The following is an 11,611-nucleotide window of genomic DNA, read 5'->3' as shown; positions in this document are numbered from 1 at the left end:
AAAACAAAAAAAAAAACTCCTACATACTTAAAACAAAAATATTCTTTATTTTTTTATTCTATCCTTCATGTCTCATTTATTCTCTTCCTCTAATCTTTGTGAAAGATCATCCCATCAATAGATCTGTATAAGGACATTTGGACTGTTAAGTTTATGGGATTGATAACTTTTTTCTGTTATAATAACTAAACTGTTTTCAGTTCTTAGCTTAAACAGAAATGGGTAACATGTAGAGGAATTTTAATCCACCAACATGGCTATTCTTACAAGGAATTACATCAAAACACCTATGTTTGTGTGATTGACTGGAATGCAGACATACTATTTTAAGGCCTCTGACTGGAATACAATCATATCCTTTGTACACACATTTAAGGTAATACTAGTGAGTAGAAAGAAACAGTTATGTTTTAAAGTGAAGTCTAATTGTGGTGCAGACAAAGTGACAAATCAGAGGAAGAATTGAAAAAAATGAGTCAGAGAATAGATATGGTGACCTCTTATGAGAACAGACAGGAAAGAGAAATGACTTAAGAGAGCACTAAAGACACACACATACACACACACACACACACACACACACACACACACACACGAGAGAGAGAGAGAGAGAGAGAGAGAGAGAGAGAGAGAGAGAGAGAGAGAGTTTTGTTTTTATTTTCCAAGACATATTTACAGAGAGAACAAGCTAAACACAGCTGAAGACAGAATGAGCCAGCTAAAGAGAATGACCAAAAAGATTAGAACATATTGACAAAGTCAGTATAAGGTCAAGCAGAGAAACTCAAGAAACAGAGAAAAGGCAGGTTGAATCAGTCATCTTTCAGAGGATTTTGAGCCAGAACAGCTGAGTTAAACCAGTCAGCCAGAGTTCAGAAAGAACTAGAAAGTGTGTTTCTTAGATTTCTACTCCTGTACCAAACACCATGACCAAAAAGCAAGTTGGAGAGGAAAGGGTTTATTCAGTTTATACTTCCACATTGCTGTTCATCACCAAAAGAAGTTAGGATGGGAACTCAAGCAGGTCCAGAAGCAGGAGCTGATGCAGAGGCCATGGAGTGATATTACTGGCTTGCTTCCCCTGGGTTGCTCAGCTTGCTTTCTTATACAACCCAGGACTACCAGACCATGGCTGGCACCACCCATGAGAGGTGCTCCCATCCTTGATCACTAACTGAGAAAATGACTTACAGATCATGTAGGCATTTCCTCAAGGGAAGCTCCTTTCCCTGTGATAACTCCAACTTTTAAGCAATTACTAGAGAAAAGTCACTCCTCAGTGGAAGCTATTGCAGGATTGATCATTTAAAGAAGTTTATTTGAGCCAGGCTTGGTGGCACACGCCTTTAATCCCAGTGCTTGAGAGGCAGAGGCAGGCGGATTTCTGAGTTCGAGGGCAGCCTGGTCTACAAAGTGAGTTCCAGGACAGCCAGGGCTATATACAGAGAAACCCTGTCTTGGAAAAAAAAAAAGGAAAAAAAAAAGGTTTATTTGACATTTTGTTTCAGAAATGACAGTTTTCTTGATACATTCCATTGCCCAGTTTTAACTGCCTCATTGCAGAATGTTAATTTGTATAACCTGAACTCTATAAAGATGTTGCTGCTAATTTGAAATGGATAGTTCTGCTAATTTAACTAGTACTATGTTATACCATCAGGAACTTTGTCACTTATTTTCTTAGATATCTGAGGATATTGCATTTGTATTTCGATCATATTTACCCCCAACTCATTTCATATTTATCCTCCACCCTTAGCTTTCTGTCTTCTTTTCTTTTTGTTTTAATTTATCTAGTAAAGTTTATACTGTTCCTTACACTCTTGAATCTGTGACCTTACAATGAAATGTGCTCAACATTACTGGAGCACATCTCTAAGAAGAATGATGATAGCTTCTGCAGCAGTCATCAACTGTTACTAGTTCCTCTCTGTCCAGTCATTGAATCTGGTGAGGAAATTTCTGAGTGCTTGTGAGAAGACTCCAAGAATCAAGACAAGAGACTTCTGCTCTCAGGTTCTTCAAAACTTGAAATTTTTCTTGAAATGTTTTTTTTTTTCATGCTCTACCCAGTTGTGCTTGTGCTTATAATTATAGACAGTTAAAACTCTTGAAAACTTTACTCATGTGAACTTTTTAATCCTCACAGTATCAGTTGTCTGAGGCTCTGAATAAAGTTCACTATTTCATAAGACTTTCGGTCTGTCTCATTTATCAGGTCCATTCTCCCAGGTCCCATCCACTCTAGAGTGGTGACAGCCCTCAGCATCAGGTGGGATTTCATAGCCAGCACCTTACTTTATTTGATGTTTGGTTTGGATGTATCTTGTCCAGGTCTCCTGTGTGCTGTAGCAACTGCTGTAAGTCATGTCTGTAAATGCTTTGTTTTACCTGGAAAACACAGTTTTCTTGCAGCCATTCATTACCTTTGGGTGTTACAATCTCTAAATTCCTCTTCTGAAATGATCTGCAAACCTTAGGAGGGAGAATGTGATATAAATGGACAATGCAGAGATAAATATCCTTCAGTCACTCAATCTCTTCTCCAGTGGTTCTTAGCCACTGTGGTCTCTGAGTTAACAAAAGTCTCTGATGCTAGTTGTAAGTAATAATTATCTATGGTATAAATAAGTGTTTATCTCTTGGTTTATTACTATATCCACTCTGGTTACCAACTAAATCCTTTCTATCCAATGGTTTTTGGACCTAATAACAATGCCTGGTATATTAGTTATGGGATTCAATATTGTGGAGCTTGCCTTCAGTACAATCCAAAAGTGGTTGGCTATATCAATTATTATCATGCCAATATTTTCTAAGGATTTTTCCTAATGTTGCTGTTATAGGTTCACAGCAGAGGAAGTTTGATGATTATGTCTCATATATTAAAATATATAATCATATTCTAGAAGACAATCAAAGCATTAGTAATAGCTGAATTTTTTTTTTTTTTGAGAATTTACAAAACCTAACTGTCCAACAACTCCAGAAGTCATAACTCATTCCTGCCACTGACTTGTGATTTGTTAGGCTTTGTGGTCTAGCATGGGCATTATCCAGTTAAACAGTATCTTCACTTCTATTCACTTTTTATATGCTGTCTTAGGTAGGGTTTCCATTACTATGAAGAGACACCATGACCAAGGCAACTCTTATAAGGGACAGTATTTAATTGCTGTTGGTTTACAGGTTCAGAAGTTCAGTCTCTTATCATCATGGCAGGAAACATGGCAACATGGAAGCAGACATAGAACTGGAAAAGAAACTGAGAGTTCTGCATCTTGATTGAACTGCATCCAGGAGAAGACTGATTTTATGATATAGCTGCTTCTTATTCAATGGCAGATGCACCAGCCTGTGTATGCTCTTTGGTTAATGTCTTAGTCTCTGGGAGCTCCCAGGGATACACATTGGTTGGCACTATTGGTATTCCTATGGAGTTCCCCTTCAGCTCCTTCAACCCTTCCCTTATTCCTTCCATAGGGGTCCCTGACTTCAGTTCAATGGTTGTCTCTAAGTACCTGCATCTGTATCATTCAGGTGTGGCAGATCCTATCAAAAACCAGTAATTGTAGACTCCCATCTGGACATAGTACTTCCTCCCTCTAATATACCTTTCCATCTCTTGCCCCATTTAATTCTTCTTATTCTATCATGTTTCTTCCTTAACTGCTTAATATCTTCTTTTCCTTGAAATTGGCCTACAGCCCCTTACAACTAACAGAGGGTTAGTGTCTAGAGTCTACAAAGAATTCAACAAAAACAACAAAAGTTCAAAACAATAGCAACAAAAACCAACAAGCAGCTGACTGAGACAGAAGCAGATTTTAACCTAACCTAACCGATGGTCTTAAGTCAGGGACCCCTGGGTTGAAGTAGGAAAGAAATTGAAGAGTATCCCATCCAGCGGGATTCAGTTATTCATGGGTGCGAGGGGGACAGCAAACCTGGAAGAAAATGGTATTGGAAGGGGAAGAAAAGCCGAAGACCAAGTAGGGTGCTCCTATCAAGGTCTCTGTCTGTTATGCTGAAATGCAGGGTTTAAAAGCATACATCGCGGGGAATAGGTGAGGGGTTGAGGGGGAATTTAACAAAGAACAAAGAAGTGGGCATCTGCTTACAAGAGGGCCGAAGTCAGACTCCAGGGGGCAGGCACTCTGCATTTTATCTCCAGAATATAGATCCTCCTTAACAGCCTTGGGTGTTAGGCCTGGCTCAGCAGGTAACTCATGTCCTTGGATGTCATGGGAGTCAGGAAGAGATAGGAAAGAGGGGACTATAATTCAGCTTTTACAGCCTCAGGTGCCAGGAAGGGAACAGGGAGGAGAGAGTGACAACCTGCTCCTAGGACGAGACCATTTGGCTTGTCAGGGTGGGAGATTGTGAAGGGCTCGCTTTCTCACAGTATGGTCTCTGACAGAAGAGAAGAGCAACCCCATAGGAAGGTCAGCAGTCTCAAAAAACCTGGACCTTGAGATATCTCAGACGATGAGCCATCAACCACGCAGCATACACTATCTGATCCAAGGGCCCTGACATATACAGCAGAGGACTGCCTGATCTGGCCTCAGTGGGAGAAAATGGACCTAACCCTTGAGAGACTTGAGGCTGGAGGGAATGGGGAGACCAGGATGGGTGTGGAGGAATGGGAGTTAGGGTTGGGGGACACCCTCTTGGGGACAGAGGAAAAGAATGGGATGGGCAACTGTTGGAAGGCAGAAGATGAGGGGGAAAATGACTGGACCCTAAAAAAAAAGAGTAAAGATAATAATAATAATTTAAAAATTATCTGTTTAAAAAATGTGGCATGGGACTTAGAAGAGAGTTCTCATAAGACAGAATACAAATGGTTCACAGACAATTACAAATGTTCAACATTCAATATTCCAATATACCACATAGATACAAATTAAAGCTACTTTGAGATTTCATCATATTACAACCAGAGTGACTAAGATTTAAAAAAAAAGATTTTAAAATGCTAGAATAAATATGCTAGAGGAGCATCTATTGACTGATGGTGGGAATATAATTTTGGGAAACTAATATGGAAATCAGTGTAATGGTATGATCTCAGAAAGCTAGAAATAGATCTACCATATTATGCAGCTACACTACTCTTGGGCACATACCCAATATATGCTATATCCTACTATAAAGATAGTTGCTATACATATTTATGACTGCTCTAATCACTACAGCCAGAAATCCTAAATAGTCTAGAAGTTTATCACCTAATGAATGTTAATAAAATACAGTAATTCAAACAATTGAATTTACTTTTGTTATAAGAAAATAAAAATGTGAAATGTATAGTAAAATGTATGTGGCTGTAAATAATCATTCTGCCTGAAGTAACCCATATTTACAAAGACAAATATACTTTCTATAATTTGTGAATGTTAGCTTAGACTCTTCAGGGATGTGAGATCAACTGAATTTTAATCTATGGTGGACTTTTCAATTCTTTCCATGAAGTGACATACCAATGAAGTCATCAGAAGTCTAACAAGAGACTTTAACTGCCAGTGAATAGTGAAATATTGTGTCAAAATAGTTGGTAGCTGGGTATTTTTGGCACTAGTCAACGTCAGCTATTTCTTCTGGTACCTCATATATTCAATTAAATCACTAAATGCATACATAAACCAATCACAAACTAAACAAGTCATTATGGATGGGTTCTTTTAGTTCCAGAAAAATCACTCAGACCAATAAATTTGCCATGTCGTGTATACCTAATATTTTGTGCACAGTGTAAACATTATACTTATGTTATTTAAATGCCCATTTCTCTACCCTCATATCTCATATACATATGGAACTGATGCTCATATGCTTATGTCAAGAAAATACTGTCTCAGTTTGTGTAAGGAATGCTTACTATTTATTCACTGCCTGGCCAATAAAAGCTGAGCAGCCATTGACTGGGCAGAAGACAGAATAGGGTAGGACATTTGTGTACTAAGGGAGGTGGAGAGCAAGAAGAAGGAGGAGGAAGAGGAGGCAGACTTAGCCAAAAGGGAGAAATAGAGATATCATGAAAGTTCAGCTGGAGCATAGAAGGACCTAAATGCAAATATTATGAGTGTCTTGAAAATATATAGTTGTCTCTCTTTACAATTCTTTTTTTTTTTTTCCAAGACAGGGTTTCTCTCTGTAGCCCTGGATGTCCTGGACCTCACTTGTAGACCAGGCTGGCCTGGAACTCAGAAATCCACCTACCTTTGCCTCCCCAGTGCTGGGATTAAAGGCATGAGCCACCACCACCTGGCCACTCTCTTCATAGTTCTTTAACCTCAGATTCAATACTTGTTACTAATTCCTTATACCAAATATTGTTGCAATAGCTTTAATATAGATGTATTTGGAAAATTAATAGAATGGCTGCTTTTTTATATCCCAGTTAATTCCCCAATTAAGACACAGACAGACCAAGATTAATTTAATCAAGCTTTACCACAATACTAGGGAAATCATTGATCTATTTTGATCTACCATACCAATCTGGCTGACTAGAGGTAGGAAGGGAATGAAGAAAAAACAGGCACATGTACAGATTATTTGGGATCACATAGGATTTCCTTTATGACTGACTTGTACATAATACTCTGCAACTCTGATTCTCAGAGAGATTGCTGTGTCCAGCATATCAGGAGGGGTTGTAATAGGAGGCCAAAAGTCTTAGCCTGTGGATATCTCAGAAGAGGAGAAAGCTACAGTGGCTCAATCATGTGAACACTGAAGATTCATCTGTAAAGTATTGTACTTGAACAGAGCAAGGTCTTACTGTTCTTAGCTTGACCTGACCCATATTGGAAACATTTTGTTGTGTTTGTTATTGTTGTTATTTTTGATTTCCAAGGACTCTAAGTTCCTGTAGTCATCCACATGGCTATGGTCATGTTAACATAGTCACTCAGGACTTGTCTTTCTCAGGCCGTTATCTGCTCTCTATGAAAGGTGGTAGAGCTGTAATTTTACGTTAACCTAATTTGAGAACACTGAGAGTGAATCAAGATGTCCTTCAGGAAGAGAGCTGACTAAAGATTTGCTATAAAAATGGTATTTTCCATTATGTAAATGTACTACATTTTCTGTATCCATTCTTCTCTTGAGAGACATCTGAGTTGTTTCCAGGGGACTAAACCACCAACCAGAGTATATGGGGAGGGAGCCATGGCTCCAGATACATATGTAGGAGAGGATGTCCTTATCTGACATCAATGGGAGGGGAGGCCCTTGGTTATGTAGAGGCTTGATGCCCCAGCATAGGGAGATGCGAGAGTGGTGAGGCAAGAGTGGGTGAGTGGGTGGAGGTACACCCTCACAGAGGCCAAGAAGAGGGAGAGTTAGGGGATGGGTTGGGGTCTGTGGAGGGGTAACCAGGAAGGGGGATATCCTTTGAAATATAAATAAATAAAATGATTAATAAAATAATAAAAATAAAGACCCAAGCAAAATACATCAGGAAAAGAAAATGATATTTTCCATCCCTAACATGGACATGGAGTAGAAATTTATGGTAGACAGTTGTAAATGTTATCCTTAATATTGAAGGAGTTAGAAAACAATGCTAAACTGACCCCGTGTAGTCTGAAGGGGCAGAAGTAGTGACGAAGCTGCAGTTTTACAAGGGGCCAACATTTTCAAACACATTCATTTTCAGAATGAAATTAAAATTTCTTTGTCCTACCATAAACAGACAAACAAACAGACAAACAAATCTATTTCTCTGTCCAGTGTAGGTTCAGAATTGCAGTCACAGAACAGAAGAGAAGTGCACCAATGGCTGTGTCTATGCAGAAACAGAGAACTAGTAGCTAAAGAGAATGCATTTGTATAAACAGTGGCACTGGTCACGGTTATCATTGTAAACAAGAATAACTATAGAGGATATGCTCTCTTGTCACTTACCATACACAACCTTTCTTCCTGGACAAAACATTCATATTCTTCAATATGAATATATATAAGACATATTCAAATATCTACTTCTTAAGAATGATGAGAAATAATACCATTTATCTAACCTTTCTCCTAACATCTGAGAAAATTCTCTCATTGAATACAATTTCAAGAGGCAAAGAGAGTCTCTGGTCAAGGTGTGTTTGTATTACTGTGGTTGAGTCATAAAATTTGAGCAACTGGCTCACAATTTTGAATGGTCATCACTGGTGCATGATTCGCTCTCAAATTTCTCCAATGTTTGGCTCTATCCTGTTAGCTGTTCATGGCATATAATTTTATCTATAAATTAAATTAAATTAAGTTTGAAGGTCCAGTCATTCATACATTTCTAGTTCCTTACTTGAGGTCTTTATAAAGCAATAATTCCCCAGGCAGACATCTACGATTAAGGCTTTTACCCTTTACGGTCCTTGCTCCACTCTTGTCAACAACAGACTGATATATACTTTATTGAATATTCATAAATTTCATTTACATATTTAACAGACAAATTTATCTCAGTATCTTAAAAGTAAATTATCAATTTTAGCTTTCAATACTGCACTTTGAAGTGCTCTATAATTTGGAAATGAGCTTTATCTTCATTTACACATTCTAAATATCTTCATATCATTTTGTCAGTTTTCTTTGTCTCTGATTACACGTCTAATCTTTCTTCAAATTTTGTTTCTTTTACATTCACAAAACAATAATTAATGTACGCTACTCTATCCCCTTGTCCATACTTAGGTATACATTTTCATTCATGTTAGTTGGATTAATTTATTGAAATTTTCAGAGATTTATGATTATTTCTAAAGGGTCACATGTTTTATATTTTGTTAAATGATTACCATCATTTGTACAGTTATTAGACATTTTAAACTTAGATATATAAACAATAAAGATAACAAATAAGTGACAAATAAATATTTTATTGACAATATTTAAAATATGTTAATTCTAACTGAGTGAATTGATTCTGTAATATCTAATCATGGGATTGGAATATTCTTTTCTTCATACTCTTACTCCCTCAACTGAAGCAAGAAATTTTTGTTTTGTTTTGTTTTGCTTTATTTTGTTTTTATTCTCAGCTCAAATCTTCTAACTCATACTTTAACACAAAAAAATTGTTTAGTGCTTCCTGTGCTTCCTGTCACTTTTAAAATATCATTGGAAATTTATTTCATTAAGGGAATCATTAACAGGGAGAAAATTCCAGTCTAGTTATTTTTTGCTTCTTTTATTTAGTGGCATGTCAGCAATGACCATTTTCATCTCAAGAATACTTATCCAGATCCAAGAATGTTTAGCCATAGCACTTTCTAGTATACTGGCTGAATAATTATTACATATTTCTTTTATTCCATGTTATGGTTAAAAATGACTTGTATTGATTTTTTTCTCTATTTTGAGACATCAAATAGTATCTTTAATAGCAATTGTTCAATAAATATTGTTATAAAAGAATATAAAGACTTTATTTTAATTATTTGAGATTTCATCATAATATCTAATCATAGCATACTCATTAAACTGCATATTGATTTTGAAATAGCATGTTCATTCTTACTTTATGATTCCAGTAGATATTTTCTTATTTTAATGTTTGTTTTGCTTTCTTTTTAAGTATTTTATCTAATTGGTTTTTTAAACCTCTATCCTTCATGTTTGGAGAGATTATTATTTTTTAAATCTTTTATTATGTTTACTTCTGTTTTATTATGTTAGTTTAGAATGTGTGTCTACTTGTGGGTTGATAGAAATGCAAGTCATATTTTTCCAGATAAGCATAGAGTGTAAGATCATCTGAAATTGCACCTACAGATAATTGTGCATTGCTGACAAAGGAGATAGAAAACTGAACTTGGTCTACTGCAATAGAAGTATACATTTAAACTCTCAGTTCGAACCCAGCCTGGTCTACAAAGTGAGTTCCAGGACAGCCAGGGCTATACAGAGAAACCCTGTCTCGAGAAGAAAAAAAACCAAAAAACCAAAAACAAAAAACAAACAGACAAACAAACAAAGCACAAACCTCTGTGAAGTCCCTCCAGCCCTGGATTTAGTTGTTTATTCTTTCATTTCAATAACTTTTAAGTATATAAATACAAGCTATAAGCATTATATATTTCCAAGTTATGCACACATACAGCATTATATATTCACAGAGATTAATAGCTGCATGCAAAAGTCATACAGAAAGTAGCTATGTAAGATACTATGTTATTTCATCAATGATAATTGACATATAATTGTGTCCCATGTAATTCTGTAGCCAACCAATGGAAAAAACCATCTACGATGGTCTTATAATCACAAGCACAGTTTAAATGATTTTCATCAAGTATAACTGCTATTTGGACTATATGACTATACAACTCTTCATAGATTTATAAGTTATTTGCCTCTATTCATGTGTTGCTTCTTTAGTACCATGTTTTAATCATAACTTCAAACATTGGCCATCAAATCAATATTTATTCTCTATTCTATAGGATAGTTGATCAACTCCAAGAAGTATTCTCACACTGGCTTTTAACTGAGTATTTTATTCTCATGGTAAATCAGATTGATTATTATGAATGATGACATACTTTATAATGTCAGGGTATCCTGTGGTTCTTTTCTTTGTTAAAATTTTTCAAATCACTTACAAAAGGCACACAATATATTGATATTTATAATTATTGCTTCATGTTGAAGAGTCACCATAATCTCAGAACACCCGAACTCCCTCTTTTATTTATTTCCACCCAAATTAGTTGCAAACAAAAGTACACATGACTGTTCCACCTTATTCTCACTAGCTTAATCTGTATCCTTCCTTGCATGTTAAATTTTGATAAATATCTACATGAGTATAGTTCATTTACAAATAATCTCAAAACGGATGAGTGAAACAAGTTGGAGGATGTGTTAGAAAATGTACATCTTTTTTCTCAGTAACATACAGTGCCAACTGCCAAGTGTTTTATCTTTTTGCTCACTGCACCCATACATAATTCACATTAGAGTTTTCCATATATAAGCGCCTATGAGTTTGTGTACCGGAAAGTATGAGGACATGAGTATCTTTCTGTAAAAGAATCAGTTTACACCAAGTTGTTAATATCTAAGGAGGCAATAGATAAATGTGTGGTCACTGCAATAGCTAGTCTACAATAACATAGACTGAAGAGTAAAAATATTGTAGGGAAAAGTAGACTAATGGGTTGATTATTCAGTAAATAATTATGTTTTTTATTTTTCTCTATACCAGGATATTTCAGTGAAGCAATGGTCTGCACTAGTAACTGTTCACCATTACTAGTTTGCTACTACTTAACATAAAATATATTAGTATAGGTAATATATAAATAAAAGTATAGATTCTAAGAATTCAATATTAAAGAAAATAATATTTTTAATATCGTTTTAAAATGTTAAACATTTCTGAAAGAAAAATAAAAGGACAATAAAATTCCTTTGAATGTAAAGCTATCACTATGACTATTTCACAAAACAGTGTTCTTAATTTGTTTAATGCTAATATCAAATCTGCAGTTTCTGACAGCTAGTAAAATTTAGTACTATATGGAACCTCTATTGATCTTACTATTTGATATTACTCTCAAGAAAGTTAAATATGTTTCCAGGCAGCATATATTCTAGGACT

The sequence above is a fragment of the Mus caroli genome, chromosome 14 (genome assembly GCF_900094665.2).
Source record: "Mus caroli chromosome 14, CAROLI_EIJ_v1.1, whole genome shotgun sequence".
In the NCBI taxonomy this organism is placed as follows: Eukaryota; Metazoa; Chordata; class Mammalia; order Rodentia; family Muridae; genus Mus; species Mus caroli.
The sequence above is the reverse complement of the archived record's forward strand: the minus strand, read 5'-3'. Positions refer to the sequence as shown.